Source organism: Delphinapterus leucas, chromosome 8, assembly GCF_059928025.1.
Source record: "Delphinapterus leucas isolate spDelLeu-1000000601 "Yukka" chromosome 8, BTC_Dleu_Yukka2, whole genome shotgun sequence".
Lineage (NCBI taxonomy): Eukaryota > Metazoa > Chordata > Mammalia > Artiodactyla > Monodontidae > Delphinapterus > Delphinapterus leucas.
In genome coordinates this window covers 114640763-114666605 of record NC_143136.1, presented here as the reverse complement: position 1 = coordinate 114666605, position 25843 = coordinate 114640763, and the positions used below count along the sequence as shown (strand labels likewise).

Genomic DNA, 25843 nt, shown 5'->3' with positions numbered 1-25843 from the left:
GGTCTTGCATGAAGATAGTCTGAGTATTTGGAAATGTATACACCTATAAAAGTATAAAAATAGATTAATTTACACTTTAAAAAGATTATTTACACATGGGTTACCTTTAACTGAACAAGACAACACAAAAGACAAATAAATGCTAACATTAAAAAACTATTTTGAAACTGCTTACCTTTTAAAAACTATTTGAGATATTCTAAAGGTATGGAAACATTAGAGCTAAGATACAATACATCTGTTCGACAACCAGTTTTCTACTTGGGTATGGTAAGTGAAAAGGGATAAGAGTATCACATGTTTGGAAAAGTCTTCGTGAGTCTGTTTTTTCTCCATGCAATCATTCAGTGAAAAGGCCTATAGTAATCTGATTCTCAAGTTATTTTTTGCAAAACATCTCAGTAAGTACTCATATTTAAGAATGTGTGCTGAGGTCTACTACACTGCAGCTGTGTGCCAGGCAGCAGTGCCACAAAGGGAAATACAACGAGGTCCTGCCTTCAAGCAGCTTATTCTGCTGGGCTGTGAATTCCAGGGAGGCGGGGGTTATATCTGTTTTGTTCACCACTGTAGCCACATCACAGCCCACTGCAGCTTAATAGAGAAGTGAGTCTCAAGAGGGGAGAGACTCCTTTAAGTTACGACAGGAGAAGAGGATCCCCACCCGGCAGCAGCAGTGAGAATAAGGAGGAAAGGACACATTTCAGAGATATTCCTGAAGTATCTCTTTTGAAACATAAAAGACAATGGTGAGGACATGGATATAGCAGACAGAGCAATAAACTTGTGGCCAGAAGATTGGGTTCCAGTTCCAGGTTTTTCACTTACTGCTAATAATAACCATGTGACTGAGGAGTATGTCACTTAAGCGGGCAAGGTGGGCATGAGTATAGATACATAAATCACAGGGTTCTCAGGAAGATTTAAAAAGATCCATAAACTTTTAAAACTATAATACACTACAGTAATATAAAGGATTACTTTCATACACAGAACTATCCATTTCTATTTGAGCCCAAAACTATAGAACACACACAGGCAGTAGTGCTATTTTATTATTACCCCCAGTACATGTGATGAAGAAGATTGTGTATTTATAGGAGCAATCCAGCCTCTATCTACTCCACCACCCTACTGAAGCCAGCCTCTCAAACATCAACAATAAACTCATGTGACTGCAGTAAAGCGCAAAAATGGCCTTAATTTTTAGAGATGTAAGCTGAGGTGTTTGCTTGTAATTCACTTTCACAATTTTCAGAAAAAAAAACTTTTTTAAACAAATGAAGAGAATAATGCAAAACATTATCTGTTAAACGTAGGTGATAGGTATATTATACTATGCTCTCTACTTTTTCTATGTTAGCATTTTTCATAATGAAAAGAAGGGGGGGGTTAAAAAGAGTAGGGGAGAAGGAAAAAAAGGTTTTAGGTAAACTGTTATTGGGGTTATGAACTTATCCCCTTTCATGTCCTTTAGAAGAGCTGAATATAAGTTTAAAAAAACATTTGTTTTACACAGAGTTACCATATGAGCCAGCAATTCCACTCCTAGGTATAAACCCAACAGAAATGAAAAAACATGTCCACATAAAGACCTGGACAAGAACGTACATAGTACCATTTTTTTATAATAGCCAAAAAGTAGAAACAACCAAATGTCCATCAAGTGCTGAATGGATAAAGAAAATGCGGTACAGTGGAATATTATTCAGTCAAAAAAGGAATGAAGTATATGCTACAACATGGATGAATCTCAAAAACACTAAGCTAAGTAAAACAGTTAGTCACAAAAGGTCATATACGATCCCATCTACATGGAATGTCTGGAATAGGCCAATCCATAGGGGCAAAAAGTAGAGTACTGGTTGCTTAGGCTGGTGGGAGTGGGGAGTGACTGATGAAAATGGTCTAAAATTGATTGTGCTGATGGCTGCATATTCATTTTAGTGAATATGCTAAAAAAAATTGTATACTTTAAACAGGTGAAACGAATGGTATGTGAATGTTATCTCAATAAAGTTGTTATTTAAAAGAAATGGTCAGCAGGAATGTAGCCATGGAGCCCAGTAATCCTTCTCAGTGCTGATCTCCAACTTCTGTAGCATCTGACACTGCTAACACCCCTCCTTACAGCCTTCTGTTCTCTGTGAAACTCCACCTCCTGATTCTTCATCCCCTGGACTGCTCTCAACTCCCTCTTCCTAGCCTTGCCCCGTGGCCCCATCCCTTGCTCCCATAACCACCTGAAAGTTCTGCTCTTGCCATCTTTGCTGCCCCATGTAACAATGTTTTTGGCTTCAGCTAACACCCACCCGCTGCCACCTTGAACCCCAACCTCCAGTTCTAATCCCTTTTCCAACTATTTTTACCACCAGCAGGACAGCTTTCAGAAACACTTATGACCACCTCATTATTTCTCAAATTTAGCTCACTGAAGTAGTAGTGTTCATTTAGGTGTAAGCTCCAAGCTAAGCACTTGACACAGTCTCATGTAATCCTCACAGCAAATCTAGATGATAGTTTCATCTATTTTACAGATGAGGAAAGTGAAGCTTAAAGAAATTAGTGCTAATCCACATTCTTGACAGTAAGATTACCTTTCTCTTTTAACTCAACAGCTTCCCTACAATTTCCTCTCCTCCGTGTCTCTCTTCTACTGACAATATCAGTGCAGTGTAAGTTACCTTACATTTGATTCTTTGTTACTCCTCACATTCCACAGTTGCCAAGGTGCGTCAGTTCCCTCTATTATGTGTTCCTACTGCCATTATGATAATTCAGAAGAAATCCTCACTAGCCCCAGATGACTGCACTAAACTCTTGGCACTGAAAGATACCTTCAGTACCTTTTCTAGTCCAACCATCCTTTTAAAAAAGATAACTCCTATTAGAAAACCTTAAGTCTTAGACTCAAAGCTCATTTATATGTTTAAAGGTCTGCTTCCAAAGATCACTATTTATCATCAATGAAACTAGCATTTAACATAGGTATCTTATGTAACTAACTAAACCCCACTTCACCTTGTAAAAGAGATTCCTTTTCCTTACAGACGTACCTTTCCCTGGGTCACCCAGAGTGCTGATAGCACTGCTGCCAACACAGAGTCCACGCTGACATACCAACTTTGCCTTAAACAAAAGAGCGTACTTTGCTTATCATATCGTTCTTGGGAGGGTCCATGAAATAACTCTATAATCTATATACAGACTTTCAATACAGAATCTGTACGTTCTATGCATTCATGGCACAAAGCAAGCTTACGTAAGGCAATTGTGTTTTAGTTAATATTAACAGCTCAAACTTTTTCGTGAAATTTTATTATTTCTGTTAACAAAAATGTCACCAGCAAAACCAAATTAAACAAGCTCACAGATAAGTCCTCTCTTGAAGATTTCTTTTTCAATTACAGCTTGGGAATCACTAAATTTGAAAATGTCTTCTCCGCAAATGCTTTTTTTTTTTTTTTTTTTTAGTATGAATCCATAACATATCTTATTTGGAAGTTAAACAAACTCTCTAGTATTACTATATAATCCATAAGTTATATGGTAATGTTAATTATTCTTTAGCAAATCTATCCCTGTTCTTTAAAAATCATGACCTCAACCGAAATACTACCTTGGAATTACTTTAAGTTGGATTATAGATCTCTAGCATTGCTGAACTGTATCTAGAAGCCACACACATCTCTGGAGACATACCTGCACACAGTAGTTTCCTTCTCCACAATTTAGGTACAACCAACAATATGGATGTTCAATTTTCAAAATAAGGCATGAAACAATTCCAAGTAACTAGAATGCTGAACGTGTTCATCTTGTCCCCAAAATCATGTAATTTAAACTTGAAAAACCTCCACAAGAAATAGAAAATATCTATCTAAACAATGATCGAGAATAGAAAATATCCATTCACTCCATTAAAAGTCATTATTAATACTTAAGGAATCTGTATTAATCAAAATCTCACCACGAGCTTACAAATGTATTCAAGATAAAACTAAAGAAAACCTATGGAAAGTTGTAGAAATCCAATCTCTTTCATGACAAGCTTTCACTGTCATTTACATTGCCACCAAACTAACAAAAAAGACTGATGAACTGGTAATCTTACAAACTTTATAGACCTAAAATACCAATATTTAACTTTAATGATATAATTAATTTTGTACATTAACATCACAAAATTACTTTTCTACGATCGAATTCCCTTACCTGATTTTCAGTTTCAAACAGAAGAAACCCGTAAGTTTCTTGAAGTTCTTCGTGAGTACAGTTACTTGCTTTTTCTTCTTGGTAAAGAGTTTTGTACCGTATAAGGAGAGAATAATCAAATGTTATAAACATGTTATTTTGCCTTGAAAATTAACTTTTAAAAATGCATCATCTGAATTCCTCCTGCTAAAAGACTAATGACATTTATTATTTTTCTATTCCCTAGAATATATTATAATTACCTTTCAAGTGACTATTTCCAAGGATCTTTTATTTCAGCTGAAATGGGATAGCTAAAAAGAACTAGGCTTATATATCAAAAATAATGGGTCTCTTTCTTTAAAACTAAAATAAAACAGACACAGTGTGTACCAAGCACCTCACCTCATTTAAGAAAATGTCATTTTTCACCAGTCACTTGACTGTACTGAAAACCATGCTCAGATGCAGAGTCCAAGTAAGAAGTATGGAGAATTGAAACTGCCCTCTGGAAGAGAGAGTCTGAACTCAAGGACACTGTCTCAAAAACTGCAAAACACAAACAAAAATAATGCAACTGTTTAAGATAACCAAAGGATGGGGAAAAGTGGCACACTAAATATCACTGAATACTGATACAGGAAATATATCATCTATGATAATAGGAAATAATCATCTATTTCCTTCCTGTATGATTAAGACATTTACAATGTGTTTTGGCTACCATATCTGGACTATCTTAAAAGATCTCACATGTGAAAATAACCTAAATGGATTATAACTGAGGGTGAATGACTTTTAATGCAAGAATAAATCCCTTTTGGTTTCAAGCTGGGCGCTGTAGCCACACTGGGTAAAAGCAGATGCAACTGTAGTGTCAAGTTGGTGGTCAGCAACTGCTTAGACCAATTCTTCTCATTCTTAAATTTTTTTAAACCTAAGCCACATTTTGATAAACTTACCCTTCCTGTCTTCTCACCAAATCCCCAAGGAAGTCTGTTAGGTTCCTTGGAAGGAGCCTACTACTGCACACTCAGCAAACACATTAGAAATCATGTTTCTTTGGGGCTTCCTCACCAGCCTGTACATGTCTATTAAAATTTACTTCTTATGGGCTGTATTATAAAATCATCATTTTACAAAAATAAAACTTTATTACTTTTCTTGAAAGTGCTTTCTTCAAACCATACCCATGTGTTATCCCAAAGATGCTGGTATACCCCTCCCATGAGAGGCATGCTTCCTAATTGAGAACTACTGACTCAATCCAGTAATTCTCTTGATTGAGCCCTTGTGTCTTTTGATTTTACCAGTCCTCACTTAGCAAGAACTGAGCCTAATGAGTTCTCATAACATTGAACTATTTGATTTGTTTACTCCTTTCTATTTACATCCTCTCTATTCTCTTTAACAAGGTTGGGGGGGCGGATACACACTGATTATTTGTAAATAATAGAGAGAATAATTTATGTAAGACTGGAAGTTTGGGCCTTACAGTATAAATAAGTACATTAATCTGGCTTCCTACTTATACCAGGACTCTGCCAATTACACTAGAGTTCAAAAGTTAAAGAAAACATAAGCTTTTTAATTAAAATTAATTTATGAACAACAGATTAAAAAACCCTAGACTATTACAGAAATCAAAACAAACATTTCAGTAAAATTCATTTGGACTAAACTGTCCTAATGCTTCAATTCCCAAGGTAATTTAAAAATGATTTTGATAATAATACTTCATCGTATCAAAAATAAAAGATTATAAATAGCAAGGAAAGAAAGAAAAGAGGATGAAACACTTAAGAATATTCTGAAGTTGGCACATCTGATCTATATCGATTGTATCTGACTTTGATTTTTCCTCAGTTTCACCTTCTCTCTTTCAATATCGGTATACCAGTGCTGTGAAAAATATGGATATTCTAAAGAGATTCAAACAGCAAAACACCAGTGATAACAATTTAAAAATTATGGCTTTCTTTAGCTACTTCCTCAAAACAAACTGGGAAGCCTATGCACTTGCAAACTCCTTTTACAAATAATCTGTACAGCTAGCTCAAATGCAAATCAGGATTCCTTTAAAAATTATAATTTTGGAAACCTAGTATTTAAATTTTTAAAAAGGCAATATAATATTTAAAGAATCTAATTATACCATGAGGCTCAATATTTGTGAAAGATGTTGCTTACAAGTGAAAGAAATAAAAGTTGTCATAGCTTTGGAAATGACCAATCTATGATTATCAACTTCCCTAAATTCTGCAAGATGTTAATAGATTATAAGTTTCACAAGTACTGAATACTACATATATCCCCAATTTTGAGCATCAACGCACAATAATAAACTGAAAACTGTGAGAAATAATGCAATTTAAAAGACCCCATCTAATACAATGTGGGGAGTACTGCTCCCAATAAAGCTAGGACTAATGGTAATGATTTAAAATAAACAAGGAGGAACAAGTAAGAAATGACTTATTTTGTACTTTTATACTGTAACTTCTAAAACCATTTATTTATGGTTAAAAATGCTTCCTTTTTATGTCAGCACTCTCCAAATAGCCATATGTTAGAAAAGTAATAATTTTACAGTTGGCAGAAGGAAAAGCATATCAAAAGAGAAGTTAATGGAAAACCACAGTAAACCCTGAATCTTTCATGACTTCATAATAAATGACCTCAATTATACTCTCAAGAAAGCACAAGTTTCCTGCTCTATAATTAAGGACATAATGAGAATTTTACTGATAAATCATTTGACGTTGTCTCTTCCCACACAATGCGCTTTCATTTAACCGCCTAAAACAAGCGTACAAAACGAGGAGCATTAAATAAATGGATAGTTTCATTTTTTGCTGAGCAATGCACATGCTCTAGTTTAACATTCAAGATGATCAGAATATTAAGAGAAAGAAGAGGGGGCTATTCCACAAAGAAATCTAAAGCAACATCTAAGAAGGTAACTTGAAAAGTACCTGTCTGTAAAGCATAAAGAGTGTCCCTTACTGTTTAAGTGATCAACAAAGAGCACATGGAAAAAACTGAAGTTGAATCAAAATGGCTCTGAAAACTGAGTTAATATTCTTTCCTGTAGCACCTGGCTTTGGGCACGTTTCTCTGCCATTTGTGGATTGGATCTTAAAAGTCAGGTCAAGCTTGGGTTTCCCTGGTGGCACAGTGGTTGAGAGTCCGCCTGCCGACGCAGGGGACACGGGTTCGTGTCCCGGTCCGGGAAGATCCCACATGCCGCGGAGCGGCTGGGCCCGTGAGCCATGGCCGCTGAGCCTGTGCGTCCGGAGCCTGTGCTCCGCAATGGGAGAGGCCACAACAGTGAGAGGCCTGCGTACTGCAAAAAAAAAAAAAAAAAAAAAAAAGTTAGGTCAAGCTTGACACAACAAGTTGGATTCTGCTCAAAGCGCCCTGCATCAATCTCCCCCATCTCAAAATCCATGACAGGGATACTGAGTGTCTGATTTCGGGACACTTTTTTCTCTCTTTATAACTTCTAATAAGAGAGATAAAAAAATTATAAACCAGCTTCTGATGCTATACCACAGGTATCTATTTTCCATTCTATAAGCATCTGGTCTGAAAGCAAATAATGAGATGAACAAACGTCAACAACTTAGGTGTCACAGTAATCTAACAGAATCTAGCCACTTCTACATCTCCCCCAGACTTACATGACCACAACTCCTGTTTGTGAATTAAGCAATAGCACTTATCAGAGACAGAAACACTAAGAACCCAACAATATGTGCCATTAAAGGCCCTTATTAGTAGAAGGCAACCTACACCTTTTAATACTCTCCATGCCTATATACTGTATCTCCTCTAAGTAGGTCATTTGACAGTTGTTGAAGGAACAGCCCATTCTTTAATCACCTAATCCTAAAATGTACTACCCTTACCTTTAAGATATCAAAGGACTGCCAGTTTAAGATATATACAGCTTTTTTAGAACACAATTTGGCAGAAAGTAACAAAAACTTAAATGGGCATACCAAATAACCATTCCATTTCTGGGAATCTGTTCCTCAGAAATATTAGCATAAGTGCAGGGGTTATATGTCCAAGGGTGTTCCATGCACCAACACCTATAACAGCAAAAACACTGGAGACAACCTAAATTGCCATCAATAGGGAAACACCTTGCACTTACTAAATAAAAACAAAGTAAATCTGTATATACTGACGTACAAAGATATCTATTGTATACTACTGAGTGAATAATATGTATTATCTGTCATTTTGGTAAAAAAAAAAACCATAAAAAATTATGTGTTTGGAAGTATACAGAAAAAGATGTAGAAAAGATGGGAAATCCAACCGTTAACAGTATATACACCAATGGTGATTGGGGAGTGGACAAAAAGGAGAACTTATACTTTTGCCTTATATATATCACTACAATTTAGATTTTTCTTACATAAGCATGTATTACTTCTACTATTTAAAATATCTCAATTTAAAATCAAGTAAAATAAATCATAGTTTCAAAGAAATACAAATAGAGGAGTGTGACAATTTCTCTTGAACACACACACCTTTTCTGATGCAATTTGCAAACTTAATCACCTATCAATTTTGGACTAATAATTATAAGAAATCTGTAGCTACTGGAAGTTAGAATTTTTAAAAAAGTCCTTTCATTTTACATGATCTAAATTAAAATCTAAAAAACTGTACTGTGCAGCTTTGGATTCATTAGTAATAGCTTATAGCATTTAGTTTAATACCCACTCTTCTCTGATATGAACCTTGTCTCGGTCTTCTCTCACAGGGAATGGAGCTGGGAGGGTGGTCTTAATTCATTTGCACCAAGTATACCCCCGGACTTCTTGACATAGTCCTGTTCTCTGCTAATGTCATAAATGCTAAAATGAAAAAAGAAAAAATTAAATCATAAAGTGAATAGTTCTCTTTCAGGCATATCTACTATATAAATAAATGTTTACTGAGCATCTAGTTTGCATTAGGTACAATTTTGTAATGTTTCCCTTCTTTGTCAAGTCTCCAGAGCTAAAGGCTAAATTTGCTGTATAAGAAGTAGTAACACACATAGATTGAAGTGGTTTTCCCCCAATTCTTTAATTTCTAAAGAAAATTTTCTTCGCAGAGATAAACAGGAATCAATTTTGCCTCATTGAAAAAACCCTTTCAAAATGCACAGATTATAGAACCACACCCATGTTCTACTGGCTGGAAATAATAAAATCAAATAGAACACAAATAAAACCTCTCCCCACCCCTACATAAGTAATATTTGATTCACCCTTCATTAAACAAAACTATTAGTGATGACTATTATGTGCCTAGTACTATGCTATACCCTGCATTTTATCAAGACAAACGAGAAAAAGTCTCTATGATGAAAGTGTCCCGGTGGCCTGGAGATCTTAGAATGCGCTCACAAAATACTCCTAGAGTGAGTGTGTGACCTTTGGAAAGCAAGGGCTGTATCTCCTGGTGACAGTGGTCTCAAAGAGGAAAGCAGAGCTGGAAGTAAAGACCCTCCCAAACCAGATTACACTTGCAACTTAGAAAAGGAGTAGCAACAAAGGCACCATATTTTTAAAAACAATCCTCAGCTTCAGGAGCAGAGGAGGGAACCCTTAAGCCTGAAAACTGCTCTGTTGCATCCGTACACTGGGCTCAAACACATCTTCAGAGCTAGAATAAGATGAAGGCAGGGAGAGGGCATCTTTTCCTTTGTCCTCGGTGAGAAAGCTTTCCCAGAATTCTCTCTGCAGGCACCCCATTCTCAACTCATTGGCCAGAACTGAGTCACACGTTTATTCCTAAAACAATCACTAACCAAAGAGAGTGGAATTACCATAATGAGCTTAGAGTAACTAAGAGTCACACAGCCCCCCACTCTCACCCGCCCAAGCTGCTCCTGAAGCATGGGATCACCCCAAAAGCTAGACAAAATTGTGGTTTGGGGGAAGGGAAGAAAAAGGGAGGTGATTACTGGGAAGGCAGTCAACAACATTATCACACTAAGGTCTCAACAAGTTAGTGGTAGGTCTGCACTAGAATCCTGGTCTCCTGAATCCCAATTTAATTCTCCCCTCTTGACATAATGAACGATATAATCAATATTGCTACTTTTTCTAAAGAATCTTAAATATATTCACACAGTTCTACCTCAAATCCTTTTTGAAAAAAGGTGTACTATTATAAAACTATACATGCTATTTTTTGTAAAGTATACTGAATTTCTCAAATAATGAACTGCTTGCAGTTCCTCATGTGTATCGTGTTTCCACCTCTGCATTTGCTATTTCTATTGCCCTGAAAATGTATACACTAGTGCCCTTTTTTGGCTTATCATTTGAATACTTACTTAGATTTCAGGTATCAGTACCTCTCTGAAACCTTTCATGACATATCCCATCTCAATGACACTGGCTGTTGGTATCACTGGCTACCCACTGTATCATGTTCCAGATTCTCCCACATATCTATAGTACTGATTTCGTTATAGATTTTTCTTCCTGCCACTGGATTAGATGAAAAACTTTCTTGACTGGACCTTTATTTTCTAAATACTTTCTCACTCTTTTTGTCTAATTGTTGTGGCTATTCTATTTTTTAGGAGAGTTCTTCAGCTTTATTATCTAATCCTTTCTTGCTTCCTGAATAATTTCTCTCCCTTTTTTAAAAAAAGAATCTCTTCTTTTACGTAAGTTGTATTTTCTCTTTTCTTTTTAAAAGATACCACAGTTTACAGATACTTCTATTTCTATTCCACCCATATTCCTGCCCTGAGAAGTACTTGGTACCTCTAAATCCTGAGCCTTTTCCAGATTCTGTGGAGGGAATCGGCTTGCTTCTCTTGTTGGCTTACCTCTCTTCAGCCTTCAGCATTCTCTAATCCACTAAATCATTTAGTAATTGACCACCTTCTTTTGTAGTTTCCCAAATACTGATTTCATTTATCTTCTCCTTTCTCACTCTCTTGATCTTTGTGGATTTATATCTTTACTCTGTTACTATGATCTTAGTGGAATTTCCAGAGGAGTGTACAACTGGAGGTGTCACAGACATAACTGAAGTGTCTACTTAATGTAAGTCTTAATTTCTTCAATCAAAAAATGTGCAATATACCACCTACCATGGTAGCTACTATCACCATTATTTTTATTTTAACTTTTATAATTATGAAGACCTCATTTTATTTACTTATGTATTTATCACAGAACTAATTACATATCAAATCTTCAACAAATATTAATTTTAAAAGAATTAATTTTTAGTGTGTATTAACGCAATAACCATTTACTCAAATACATGAAAAGAACAGTCAAAGTAGATCTTCAACGATTTCTTTCAGAGTATTTATCATGGTTTATAATTACATAATCATAATTATTTCACTAATGTCTATTTACCTAATAAACCAAGCCTTATGAGGACAGGAATCATGTCTGTTTTGTCTACTTGTGATTACCCAGCATCAGCCCAATGCCTGGCACGCAGTGAATGTTCAGTAAATATGTATTTGATAATTAAATGAAAGAATAATACTTATGCAATTTAATCTGTTCCAAAACTCAGAAAAAGAGCTTCCCGATTTTTTTTATAAAGCAGTCAAATGCTAACACCAAAATCTGACAAAGAAAATACTAAGAAAGGAAACTATAGATCTCACGAATATTGATACTAAAATCCTAAAATATATGTATTGGCAAAGGGAATCCATCAGGACACTAATATAATAACAGAAGTCAATTAAGGTACATTTTAGGAATGTATGAATTGGTTCAATAAATAGGAAATCCATAAATTTAACTAACCACATTAACAGGTCAAAGTTATCATGAGGGGCTGCTGGAACATGGGATGAGGCAGGAGAGCCACATGTCAGACTGTCCAAAGGAAGTTACTATATACTTCTTTCCAAACAGATGACTTAGATAAGTTTTTGTTGCTGCACAGTATTTTTTTCATTTATGTAGTATTATTTTGGCCATACTTAATCTACAAAACAAATTGATGCTTCCAAATAAAAGAAAGCTGTTCATTTAATGTAACACAGAAAAAATCCTACCATAAGTTGTTTAGGGGAAAGAAAAGCTGATAACAAAGGAGAAGTATGTATATATATACACAAAGTCTTAAGAACATATACTATGATTTAAACAATGGTCATCATCTGTATAATGCTTATCTGATGTTTTTCTTGTTTATTTGATTATGCGCCCACCACTAGATTATTAGCTTCATGAATACAGGAATTTATCCTTTTCCATGCTGTACCCCAGTGCCCAGAACAGTGCCTGGTACACAGTAAGGTTTCAATAAACATTTCATGTATTGAATGAATCAATCCATATTCCAAATCACTTCACTTCTCTACTTAAACCCTTAGCGGCTTCTCGTTGCCCCCAGAATACAACACACACTCCCTGCCATGGCCCTGTGAAATCTGACCCCTGCTTGCTTCCTCCACCTCACCTGATCCTCCCTCCTCTGGCTTACTACTACGGTCCAGCTACCCTGGTCTTTCCATTCAAGCTCTTTGCTCTTTTCAGGCCTTTGCACTTGCTGTTATTTCTGACTGAAACGCTCGCTCTCCTGTTTTGCCCTCGGCTTAGCTCCCTCTCTTCTTTGAGTGAAATCTCAAGTTATTCCCTCAGATAAACCTCCTCTGATCACCCCACCTAAAGTAGGTATTTTCTTTAAATCACTCATTACAACATACAGCTATTTTGTCAATTTACTTTTGGGTGTGTGTGTGTGTCCATCTTCCCCAGCAGAATGTAAGGTCCACAGAGGCAGATACTCTTTGTCTTGCTCACAAAGACCTTCAGTACCCAGCAGAGCTCCTAGCACCACAGTACTCAACGCTCTACCAAGTTATCTTTGGGTAGGTCAAGTACAGGTAATTCCTGTTTCATTCTTTTTACAGCTTTACGTATTATCTGAAATTTTACGTAAGCATAAATATAATCTGGGGAACTAAAGCTATTTTCATTTTGGAAAAAAAGATCTTCCATGGCCCTAAGTAGTAGCAAGTTAGTTTTTAAAATGAACACAAAGTAAATGAATGGAAATAGCATTTCCCATAAGCCAAAACAGTAAGAGACCCATAAGATAAAGCTTCTCTATTAAAAAATAGAAAATACTACAGAATGAGAAATGTATGATTTTTATAACAATTTTTAAGTTCTTAAAAATTTTTAAACTTTAAAAATTTCTTAAATTAAAAAAAGTCTACCATGTACAAAAGTTTAAATGTTTTCTAATGTCAAGATAATCACCCACAGAAAGAATAAAAACCAAGATACCCTTGCTATTATTTGAAGTGCAAAACTCCATTTGGAATCACTGCTTTACAATTCAAAAGATTTCCTAAAATACTGTAAGTCTACACACACAGAAGAGTTGTAAAGAGTGATGCCATCTCTCTGGCAGTTCGGCAAGGGTTTCTCCACTCCACGCTCGCAGAATCCCATGAGTCAGGAGGCAAAGGCGCTCCGTAAACCCTTAAGTACATACAACCGTTTGTTCACCACCTACCTCGGCGGCCCCACCAAAGCTTCACTCCCCAAAGCCCCCTGAAGGTGGGACACCTAGTCCGTCCCTTCTCCCAGTCTCCTCGTCACCCAGTTGTCTGGCAGGCAGCTCACCGGCCAGGTGGGAGGCCCCAGACGCAGGTGTCTCCAGGAGCCCCTGGCTGGGTGGGGGTTAGGGCCGGCCCCTCCTCCTCACCTCATGGCGTGTGGCGGAGGGGGCTGTCCCTCTGCCCAGCTGGCCCCTCCGGCCCCCTCCTGCCAGCGAAAGCCAGTGTGGCGGGGGCGGCGCGGGTTGTGCCTTTAAAAGTCAACGAGGGCGGGTGGCGAACCGCGAGCCGCGCACACGCGCACAGCCAGGCTACCTGGCCGTGCGCCGGCTCGGGGAGCCGCAGTCTGGTCCGAGGGCTGGACAAGCAGAGTGTCCTCAGTTCCCTGTTTCTGACGTCTCCCAATACTCTTAGGTGGACAGTTTTATTGTTATTTTACAACGATCGCTCCAAGCTTCAATTCCCTCGAAGGTCTTGCCTGCAGGTTATTCAGTAACCATTCTGGATTGCAAATCCTAGACCTAAACCGAAATCCATGTCTTTTTACCACAGTGACCCCAAGTTATTCTAACTCACCGCTGCTATAAAGCTTTCCCATTATTGTCTAGTAAACTCGCTGATTATAGTTTCATGGGGCTTTGCTCTGTAATTTACAAAAATGAAAGGTCTACTGAATATGGTTTTGGATACTCCATATATGCCCAGGAGATGCTGATACCAGCACCCAGGGTTGGGATGGGGTGCTTGTCCCTCCCACTAAGCCACACAGCCCTAACAAAACTCATGAAAAATAAAGTTGGAGTGTGTGTGTGCGTGTGTGCGTGTGTGCGTGTGTGTGCGTGTGTGTGTGTGTGTGTGTGTGTGTGTGGTGTTTGGCCTGATCTAAGGACGTCTTTCCTTTTGGCTTATGTTTTAACCAAGTAATCTAAGACATCCATATGCATTTCCTGGACCGTATCTGCACTTGCTAGCGGAAAACTAATCAGGAGCTCCTAGAGAATCATTGCCGCTATGGTATTGTACAAATAGAAAACATACAGGAAGACCTTAACTCACAAAGGAAATTACTTAAATTCATAAAGAATCACGTAGATTAATTACTATTGAAAATAGCAAAATCACTTTGCATATTTAACATATGCAATGGGAGAGCAACTGCCTTCTTCTTAAAAACTTTAAAAAATTATTTCCACTGCTAGGGGGAAAATTGGCTGCGGGTGGTAGTGGTGTGATGAATTGGGAGATTGGGATTGACATGTATACACTAATATGTATAAAATGGATAACTAATAAGAACCTGCTATATAAAAATATAAAGAAAATTCAAAAGTAAAAAAAAATTATTTCCATTGCTAAAAATCCCTTTGTACTATGATTGTTTCATTTAACTGTGGCTTACTTTTAGACTTAATATTCAATTTTTGAAGACTGTTTGAACATTTTCAAAATCCATTTCTACTATAAAAAAGATTTCTATATATCAGACAGATGCTTATAATCTCATATCATATTTTGTTTTCTTTCTTGCTATGCTGTGTAAAAAGTCAACAGATTCTTTGGAGAACATACTTTCCATATTCAAGATTATGCACTTTTTATTAGAATCACTTCGAAGTTGATATGGTGCCATTTTCAGACATCTGTATAAAGGAACCGGCCTTTGCTCTGGCTCATCAAACCACGTTTACTAATTTGTGCTTCAGCATTAAACTATCAGCCTGCAATGAATGGCTGCATTAAACTCATTACTGTATTTATACACTACAAAGATACTGTTAAGTAGTTTTGTCCTTCTTCCAAGAAAATCCTAAGACTAAATTTCTCTCAGGGTCAATTACATTTTAAGACCTGCTTTAGATTATTTTGATTATCACATATAACAAAAGGGAAAGTGACATCTAATCCATACCATAACAATGATTTTTTTTTAATCACCACCACCCCTAGATATATCCCATCACAAATGCCCTGGGCAGAGAATAGGCCTATTTACTAAAGGTGGCTCATAGAGAAGTGGAGGATAACCACAGGGTGAAGCAGGTGCTTCAACTGGTCAAAACAGGCCTCAGGAGTTGGGGTCTTGAATAGTTAATGAGGAAGCAGGTGTACCCAAAGGTTCTAAACAGGGTCTATTTCACCGTACCAAGGAGGGCAGAGTCTTTAACACAGAATATTACCAAGGGATTTAGTTATCCAATTAAGTGTTACTCAATTCTTAAGAGAAAACAGAAAGTATGCCCCAGACACTTCTTAGAAAATTCATAAATAAAAAGAGAGGCCAAATTTAAAAACAAAAGGCCAATTGAGTTAAACAATAAAAACCAAAACCTAGTTCTTTTTTTTAAAAAAAAGATTTTTTTTAATGTGGACCATTTCTTTAAAAAACTCTTTACTGAATTTGTTACAATATTGCTTCTGTTTTATGGTTTTTGTCCCCCCCCACCCCCGCCAGCCATGAGGCATGTGGGATCTTAGCTCCCCCACCAGGGGTTGAACCCACACCCCCTGCATTGGAAGGTGAAGCCCTAACCACTGGACCGCCAGGGAAGTCCCCAAACTGGTTCTTTTGGAATAAGTAACCTTTAGCAAATATAATCAATAAAGAGAAAAAATTAAATATCAACAAAAGGAGGCTAACCACAAATACAGGGAAAAATTTCTAAAATAATAAATTATCACACACTATACCAATAAATTTGAAAGTTATAAAAATATAATTTACTAACATTGGTCTAAGTGGAAGAAACATCTGAATAGACCAATTACGATGAAAAAACTGAAAGAGTAGTTGCAGTCCTACTCCTCTCAAAAGACCAGTTCCAGAGTTTTATTGTCAAGGTTCACTTTTCACTTATCAGATTATCAAAAATCCACGAGTTTGGCAATGCAGTCTGTTGGGGAAACTGTGGGAAACAAAGGAAAAGAAAAGCAAAAGACCAGGAGAAAATATTTACTATGAAGGTTATAAAAGATTTATTTATACATTAAGACAAACAGATCAACAGAACATAAAAATGGAAATTCACAGTTTAGGAATTATGAATAAGTCAATAAACACATTTCAAAACACCTCCAATTTACAGACTTAAAAAAGCCAAATAAACCCAAGCAAGATAAATATAGATACAGTGAAACAGCAGAAAGCTAAAGACAAAGGGAAAAATATTAAAGCAGCCAGAGACAAGGAACTGAAAGACTGACAGGTGACTTTTCAATAGCAATAATGGAAACCAAAAGACAGAGGAATGAGATCTTCAAATTGCTACAAGAAAATAACTGCCAACCTAAACTGCCATATTCAGCAAAAACATCTCCCTTAAGTGATGGTGAAACAAAGACACTTTCAGGTAAACACAAACTAAGAGAGTTCATCTATTCTAAAGGATAGACTTTAAGCAGAAGGAAAATGGCCCTAGGTGGATGGTCTAAAAGATAAAACAATCAATGAATAATAGAGAAAGTAGCAAAAATGTGGGAAATATAAAAAAGGACTGACGGCAAAACACAATAACCATTCTAAACAGGTCTCCTTCTGTCTTGTAAGAATATTAAAAAAAAATTAAACTACATAATAATAACATGTTAAGTCATGAGGAGCTGAATAAAATTAAACTACTAAGGTTCTTGTATTATCTAAGAGGAAGGTAAAGATATTGGTTATTTTTATTATTTAAAAAAATTTTTTTTTTGCGGTACACGGGCCTCTCACCACCGCGGCCTCTACTGTTGCGGAGCACAGGCCCCGGACGCGCAGGCCCAGCGGCCATGGCCCACGGGCCCAGCCGCTCTGCGGCACGTGGGATCCTCCCGGACCGGCGCACGAACCCGTGTCCCCTGCATCAGCAGGCGGACCCCCAACCCCTGCGCCACCAGGGAAGCCCTACTGGTTATTTTTAGATTTTGAAAAGTCAAGGATGCATGATATTTCTAGGATAACTATAAAAAGAGAAAAAAGTATAAAACTTCTGAAATAATATACGGGGAAAATGAAATGATATAAGATATTAAATAGCTATTTTAAAAAAATAACAAAAAAGGAGAAAAAAGAAATATAAAACAGCCAGGACAAATAGAAAGCAAAAATAAGAGCAACTGTAGCAAATGTAAATAGGCTATATCCCAGCTAAACATGTTTGAAAATTGCATTAAAATTCCAACTGATGCTCTTTAAAATAAGCATATCTAAAGCATACACATGCATACAAATCTATAGCTATCTCAAAAATAGTTTAATAAATGAAAAAACAAAAAATAAACACAAAAAGAAATATATGATAAGACTTCCCTGGTAGCTCAGTGCTTAAGAATCTACCTGCCAACGCAGGGGACACAGGTTCAAGCCTTGGTCTGGGAAGATCCCACATGCTGCAGAGCAACTAAGCCCATGTGCCACAACTACTGAGTCTGCAAGCCAAACTACTGAGCCCACGTGCCACAACTACTGAAGCCTGCGAGCCTAGAGCCTGTGCTCCGCAACAAGAGAAGCCACCGCAACGAGAAGCCTGCACACCACAACGAAGAGTAGTCCCATCTCACCGCAACTAGAGACAGCCCGCACACAGCAACAAAGACCCGACGCAGCTGAGTATAAAATATAAACAAATAAATAAAAAAAGAATTAAAAAATAAAAACAAAGACATGATAGAGATAATCACAAAGCTAAAACAGGATTCACTAAAAAGACTAAGATCGATGATAAACTACAGGCAAGATGAATTAATAGAAAAGGAGGAGGGGAGTTGGGAACAGAAATATGCATTATCAGAAATGAAAAAAGGAGACATAATTACACATTCTTCAGACATTAAAAATAGGAAGAGGGCACTTTTAACAACTCTGTACCAATAAATATTACAAATTTAGACAAAATGGACAGAGTCCTAGAAAAAATCTAATCTACCAAAACTGACATAATTTTCTTTAAGAATCTAAGTAATCCTGCTACTATTAAAAAAATTAAATCACTAGTCAAGAATCTGCCACCACCAAAACTTCAAACCCAAGTGGATTCAATGGTAATTTCTACCACAACTGGTTATCCATATGTGAATAAAGTTAAAATTACAGCTATACTCCAAACTACCCACAAATAACAATTCTAAATATACAGACATGAAATAAGAATGTTTAAAATTAAGAATTACTAGCACCACAAAGAGAAAAAGAATTTGCAACCTACTTAACTGTCAAAAGATTAGTACCTAGAGTATGTAAAGAAGTCCCAAAGTTCAACAACCCAATAAAAAACAGAAAAATGGACAAAGAATATGAGCAGTTAGTACAAAAAAAGAGGGGGGAAAGACCTTTAAGCATATATAAAGATGCTCAAACAGTCCAAGAAAATGTAAATTCAAATAAACTGATACCACTTTTCACTGATCACACTATCAAAACCTATAAATGTATAAGCATATTCCGTGAGGCGAGGTTTTAGGAAAAATAGTCACTTAGGTATACTGCAGGTAAGAGTGCAGAATCCAAGGAAAAGCAATTTGGCAATATTTACCAAAATTTCAAAAGCATTTACATATTGACCCAACAATCAGTTTTGGAAATTAACTGTATAGAAATCTCACATACAAAATGACAACTCTACAAAGTTACTCCATGCACCACTGTTTTGTTTTTTTTAATAGCAAAAGATTAGAAAAATATCAAATACTCTATCTACTACAGATTAGGTAAAACTGGTACAGCCACAAAGTAGAAAACTGCTTTTCCTACTCTATAGAATGAGTATGCTTCCTCTATACTGATTTGTGAAGACTTCTAGAATATGCTGAAAAGTGGAGCAAAATAAAGGAGCATAATAGCAGAAATTACAGTAAGAAGGAGGAATATCAAAAAATACACTGGGGGAATGAGCTGGACAGGTACAGGGAAGAAAGACTTTCTTCAACGTATGCCTTTACATGTTTTTAAATTGTTTAAATAAATGATCCTAGTAACTTTTTTAGCAACAGGAAGAGTTCATCAACTAGTACATATAACATATTTCATTTTAATTCGTAGATATTAGTAAGAAAAAACAAGCAGCCTGTAGAAAACAGCCCTGCGTTTCTTTTAAGTAATCAGAGAAATGCAGTTTAAAACCACAGTAATATATCATTTCACTTCTACCAGACCAGCAAAGATTTTAAAAGTTGGACAATGCCATATGTAGAGAGAATGGTGAGCAAAGGGAGGTTTCATTCACAACTGGTGGAGTATAAATCAGAATCACCATCTGGGGAAAGTTAGATATTATCTAATGAAATTGAACATGCAAATATCCTCCCAATGGATCTAGCACTTCCACTACAAATATGCCCGATCAACAGTACTGTGTATATGCACTTGGAGATGACTGAGAGCATTTATGGCTCCACTAATTATAATGGCCCAAATGTTGGTAATAACCAATATGTTCATAAAGAATAAAATGGATCAACGTATAATATATTCTTAGAGTAGATTATTATACTTCAACAAAAACGAATGAATCACAGGTGTGGTTCTCAAAGTGGTGATGATAATGTAAGTGAGTTTTTGGTATTATATATTGAAATGTGCCATCATTTGGGAAATCTACATAATTCAGTGAACTAGTATCTTCCTCATGACCAATGCATGGGTGAAAGATCCCTTTAAAGTGCAAGCTACCAGACAAACATGTCACAAAGGAAGAAAACTACAGGCCAATATCACTGATGAACATAGATGCAAAAATCCTCAACAAAATACTAGCAAACAGAATCCAACAGCACATTAAAAGGATCATACACCATGATCAACTGGGGTTTATCCCAGGAATGCAAGGATTCTTCAATATACAAAAGTCAATCAATGTGATACACCATATTAACAAACTGAAGGAGAAAGAGCATATGACCATCTCAAGAGATGCAGAAAAAGCTTCTGAAAAAATTCAACACCCATTTATGATAAAAACCCTCCAGAAAGTAGGCACAGAGAGAGCTTACCTCAACATAATAAAGGCCATATATGACAAACCCACAGACAGCATCATTCTCAATGGTGAAAAACTGAAACCATTTCCTCTAAGATCAGTAACAAAACAAGGTTGCCCACTCTCACCACTATTATTCAACACAGTTTTGGAAGTTTTAGCCACAGCAATCAGAGAAGAAGAAGAAATAAAAGGAATCCAAACCAGAAAAGTAGAAGCAAAGCTGTCACTGTCTGCTGATGACATAATACTATAGAGAATCCTAAACACTCTACCAGAAAACTACTAGAGCTAATCAGTGAATCTGGCAATGTAGCAGGATACAAAATTTATGCACAGAAATCTCTTGCATTCCTATAAACTAATGATAAAAAATCTGAAAGAGAAATTAAGGAAACACTCACATTTACCACTGCAACAAAAAGAATAAAATACCTAGGAATAAACCTACCTAAGGACACAAAAGACCTGTATGCAGAAAACTATAAGGCACTGATGAAAGAAATTAAAGATGATACCAACAGATGGAGAGATATACCACGTTCTTGGATTGGGAGAATCAACATTGTGAAAATGACTCTACTACCCAAAGCAATCTACAGATTCAATGCAATCCTTATCAAACTACCAATGGCATTCTTCACAGAACTAGAACATAAAATTTCACAATTTGTATGGAAACACAAAAGACCCCGAATAGCCAAAGCAATCTTGAGAAAGAAAAACGGAGCTCGAGGAATCAGGCTCCGTGACTTCAGACTATACTACAAAGCTACAGTAATCAAGACAGTATGGTACTGGCACAAAAACAGAAATATAGATCAATGGAACAGGACAGAAAGCCCAGAGATAAACCCACGCACATATGGTCACCTTATTTTTGATAAAGGAGGCAAGAATATACAATGGAGAAAAGACAGCCTCTTCAATAAGTGGTGCTGGGAAAAACTGGACAGCTACATGTAAAAGAAGGAAATTAGAACACTCCCTAACAACATAAACAAAAATAAACTCAAAATGGATTAAAGACCTAAATGTAAGGTCATACACTATAAAACTCTTAGAGGAAAACATAGGCAGAACACTCTATGACATACATCACAGCAAGATCCTTTTTGACCCACCTCCTAGAGTAATGGAAATAAAAACAAAAATAAACAAATGGGACCTGATGAAACTTAAAAGCTTTTACACAGCAAAGGAAAACACAAACAAGATGAAAAGACAACCCTCAGAATGGGAGAAAATATTTGCAAATGAAGCAACTGACAAAGGATTAATCTCCAAAATTTACAAGCAGCTCATGCAGCTCAGTATCAAAAAAACAAACAACCCAATCCAAAAGTGGACACGAGACCTAAATAGACATTTCTCAAAGAAGATATACAGATTGCCAACAAACACATGAAAGGATGCTCAACATCATTAATCATTAGAGAAATACAAATCAAAACTACAATAAGGTATCACCTCACACCAGTCAGAATGGCCATCATCAAAGAATCTACAAACAATAAATGCTGGAGAGGGTGTGGAGAAAAGGGAAGCCTCTTGCACTGTTGGTGGAAATGTAAATTGATACAGCCACTATGGAGAACAGTATGGAGGTTCCTTCAAAAGCTAAAATTAGAACTACCATACGACCCAGCAATCCCACTACTGGGCATATACCTGAGAAAACCATAATTCAAAAAGAGTCATGTACCACAATGTTCACTGCAGCTCTGTTTACAATAGCCAGGACATGGAAGCAACCTAAGTGTCCACTGACAGATGAATGGATAAAGAAGTGGCACATATATACAATGGAATATTACTTAGCCCTAAAAGGAAACAAAACTGAGTTATTTGTAGTGAGGTGGATGGACCTAGAGTCTGTCATACAGAGTGAAGTAAGTCAGAAAGAGAAAAACAAATACCGTGCAATAACACATATATATGGAGTCTTTAAAAAAAAAAAGTTCTGAAGAACCTAGGGGCAAGACAGGAATAAAGATGCAGACGTAGAGAATGGACTTGAGGACACGGGGAGGGGAAAGGGTAAGCTGGGATGAAGTGAAAGAGTGGCATGGACTTATATATACTACCAAATGTAACACAGATAGCTAGTGGGAAGCAGCTGCATAGCACAGGGAGATCAGCTCGGTGCTTTGTGACCACCTAGAGGGGTGGGATAGGGAGTGTGGGAGGGAGATGCAAGAGGGAGGCGATATGGGGATATATGTATATGTATAGCTGGTTCACTCTGTTATAAAGAAGAAACGAACACACCATTGTAAAGCAATTATACTCCAATAAAGATGTTTAAAAAAATGCAAGCTAGACCAATAGGTTTTAATATCGCATAGTTTGAGAAGTTCATTGATTCCAAACTCTATACTTCAGCTAACCTTTAAGAAACTATTAGGTTTTGATGAGTATTAAAGAAAAATATAACTATTTAAAAGAATATTAAAATATTCCTCCCTCTTCTAAACATACAGCTCAGTGAGGCCGGATTTTTTCATATACTTCAACTAAAACAGTATATTGCAACTAACTGAGTGCAGAAGCAAACATGAGACTCTAGTCATTAAATATATTTGCGAAAACGTAAAACAAAAACACTCTTGCCACTAACTTATTCTGGGTTTTGGAACACAGTTATTTTTCATTAAAAATGCTGTTTAAGATGTAGTAGGTTTACTATTATTAGTAGTAGTATTTTTTAGAGGTATACACCTCTATAAGCAATACACCATATACTTAATGGTATATGTAAATATACCAATATCTACGTTTAAAATTGGTTGGTTTCAATATCTAATATAATATTGATCCACAATATGATCCACAAAGGATCTTTGTGGTCCTCAATACTTCCTAGAACTGTGAAGGAGTCCTCAAGTTTCTGAATTGAGCTATAGGTACATGCTTCAACAGGGATGGATCTCAGAAACATAACGTTTAACGAAAGTAATTCACAGAGTACACAATATGATTCTACTTAAAGTTCAAAAACAGGTGAAAGGAAACAATATGTTGGGTAAGGATACATATATGGTTGATAAAACTGTAAAGAAAAGCAAAGGGATAATTAACACAAAATTCAGGACGACCATGGTGATGGGGGCAGAGAATCCTTTGTTTCTGGAGAAAGGCACACACCAAAGGCTTCTAAGGTACTTGTGATGGTCTATTAAGCAGAGTACACAGATACAGTTTTTTGTTTTTGTTTTTTAAAACAGTATATACAAATGGTATATTTCACAACAAAAATTTTAACAGAAGAAACAAGGAGGCATACCTATCCTCTTAGAAGAAAAAACTCAAAAGAATGTCTCTTCTCAAATTAATCTATAAATTCAATGCAATCACAAACAATATCTATCCCAGCAAGATTTTCTACAGAACTTGAAAAGATGATTTTAAATTTCATCTGGAAGAAAAATGCAAAAGAAGAGCCCAAAACTTTTTTCAAAAGAAAGTACCAAACTATATTATAAAGCTACAATAATTAAAACAGTGTGGTAGTAGATAAATGGGTCAAAGAAAAGAAGAAAATTCAGAACTCAATTAAAAAAAAAAATCAGCAAAGTATATGACCTGGCCAAAAATGCTTAATTTTCCTACTATCCAAGGAAGATAAACATTTAAATGAGATGTTATTTCAACTATTAGAAAATTAGTAAAATATTACCATCCGGTGCTGGCTAGTGGGGAGACAAAACACATCTTTTGAGAAAGTGAATATAAAAAGGTACAATCATTTGAGGGTAATTTAATAGCGTTATTATCCATCACTCTCAGAAGCAATCAAGTCTACGATTCATAGAAATACTATGATGAGCGCATGAAACACTGCTTATAATGGCAAAAAAATCACTGCAGCATTTTAGTTATAAGGGAAAACTTGAAAATAATTTAAACGTCCATCAGTAGAGGAATGAAAGACTCATTTGACAAACAGATGTCATATCTATTTAATTACACTAAATAGATATATCACACTGCATTTATTTAACAAACACTACGTCTCAGTTAAGTTTTTAGACACTTTGCAGATTTTAATTCACTTAAGCAACTATGTCTGGATTACAGGAGATGCTCCTGATACAGCTCTTTTTAAAAAAGAACTGGTTACACTTGGACAAATGTCCTGAAAACACAAAATTTCAAACACTGTTCTTTGTCTTCCTTAAAATAGTTGTGAACACTGTGTCACTTTTAATTTTTCTCCAGTCTGAGTTATTTACTGTTGTACTGAGTATACTGTATAGAGCTATCTGGTTCTAGAAGGCAGTTTTTCAACAGAAAAGTATTTTTACACTATTAAGGAATAGCAGCTTTGTTATAAACCTCCTGAGTAAGCTTACTACCAATCTCAGAGCCTATACTATTAAATATATCCAAACCCCTTTCCCCTTCTAATGCTTTTTCAGGGGAACACCGTGGGCCCTTGGATCACCAACGTTACTGCAATAACACCGTACGCTTGCACAGCACTTAACGTCTGGAATATATTTTCAAAAACCTAACTGTTCTAATTTTACCTTACAGGGAGAATAAAGGGTAAAAGAGGTGTATTTAAATATATGGATTTCAAATAGACAAGTGGTGATTAAGAGAAACTTGAGGATTTTCAAAGGATCTTCCCCCCAATTTTGAGGTTAATGTGCCACGTTCTCCCACAAATGCTGCTTGGTGCCACCTTCAGACAAACTGCTGGGTTGAATGGACCAACCTACGATGACGCGCTACTTCTGTTTTCAGCTAAATGACCCTCCCTGGGGAAAGACCTCTTCTATGCCTACTTTAAAAAAGAAAAGGTCACACACGGCCAATGAAGTCTATGCAGAAGGAAAGCGGAGGTGCGGCCTTAACCAAGAATCCTTAGAAAAGTACTTCACTGCCAGTCCCAACCCAAGGAGCAAAGAAAGCTTCAGCTGGCCACTTCTTAACAACGTCCACGAGGATGCAGCGGTCCTCTCACAGGCAACTCAAAGGAAGTGCTGAACCGCCCTACACTTCCCGCCTCCGAAAGGGGAAACAGGAATTCTGACGCCTTACACACCTGGAAGACGCTGACTGACTAGAAACAGGTGCAGATCGGTGTGTTAGCAGCTGAGAGCGGCCACAGGTGGAGTCA

General features: G+C 36.6%; 1 pseudogene; it reads right to left on the bottom strand.

Moving 5' to 3' along the window:
• Positions 1–4599: 4599 nt before the first annotated feature.
• LOC149748623 (protein TASOR 2 pseudogene) overlaps positions 4600–25843 on the bottom strand; it is a 29341-nt pseudogene continuing 8097 nt past the window's right edge.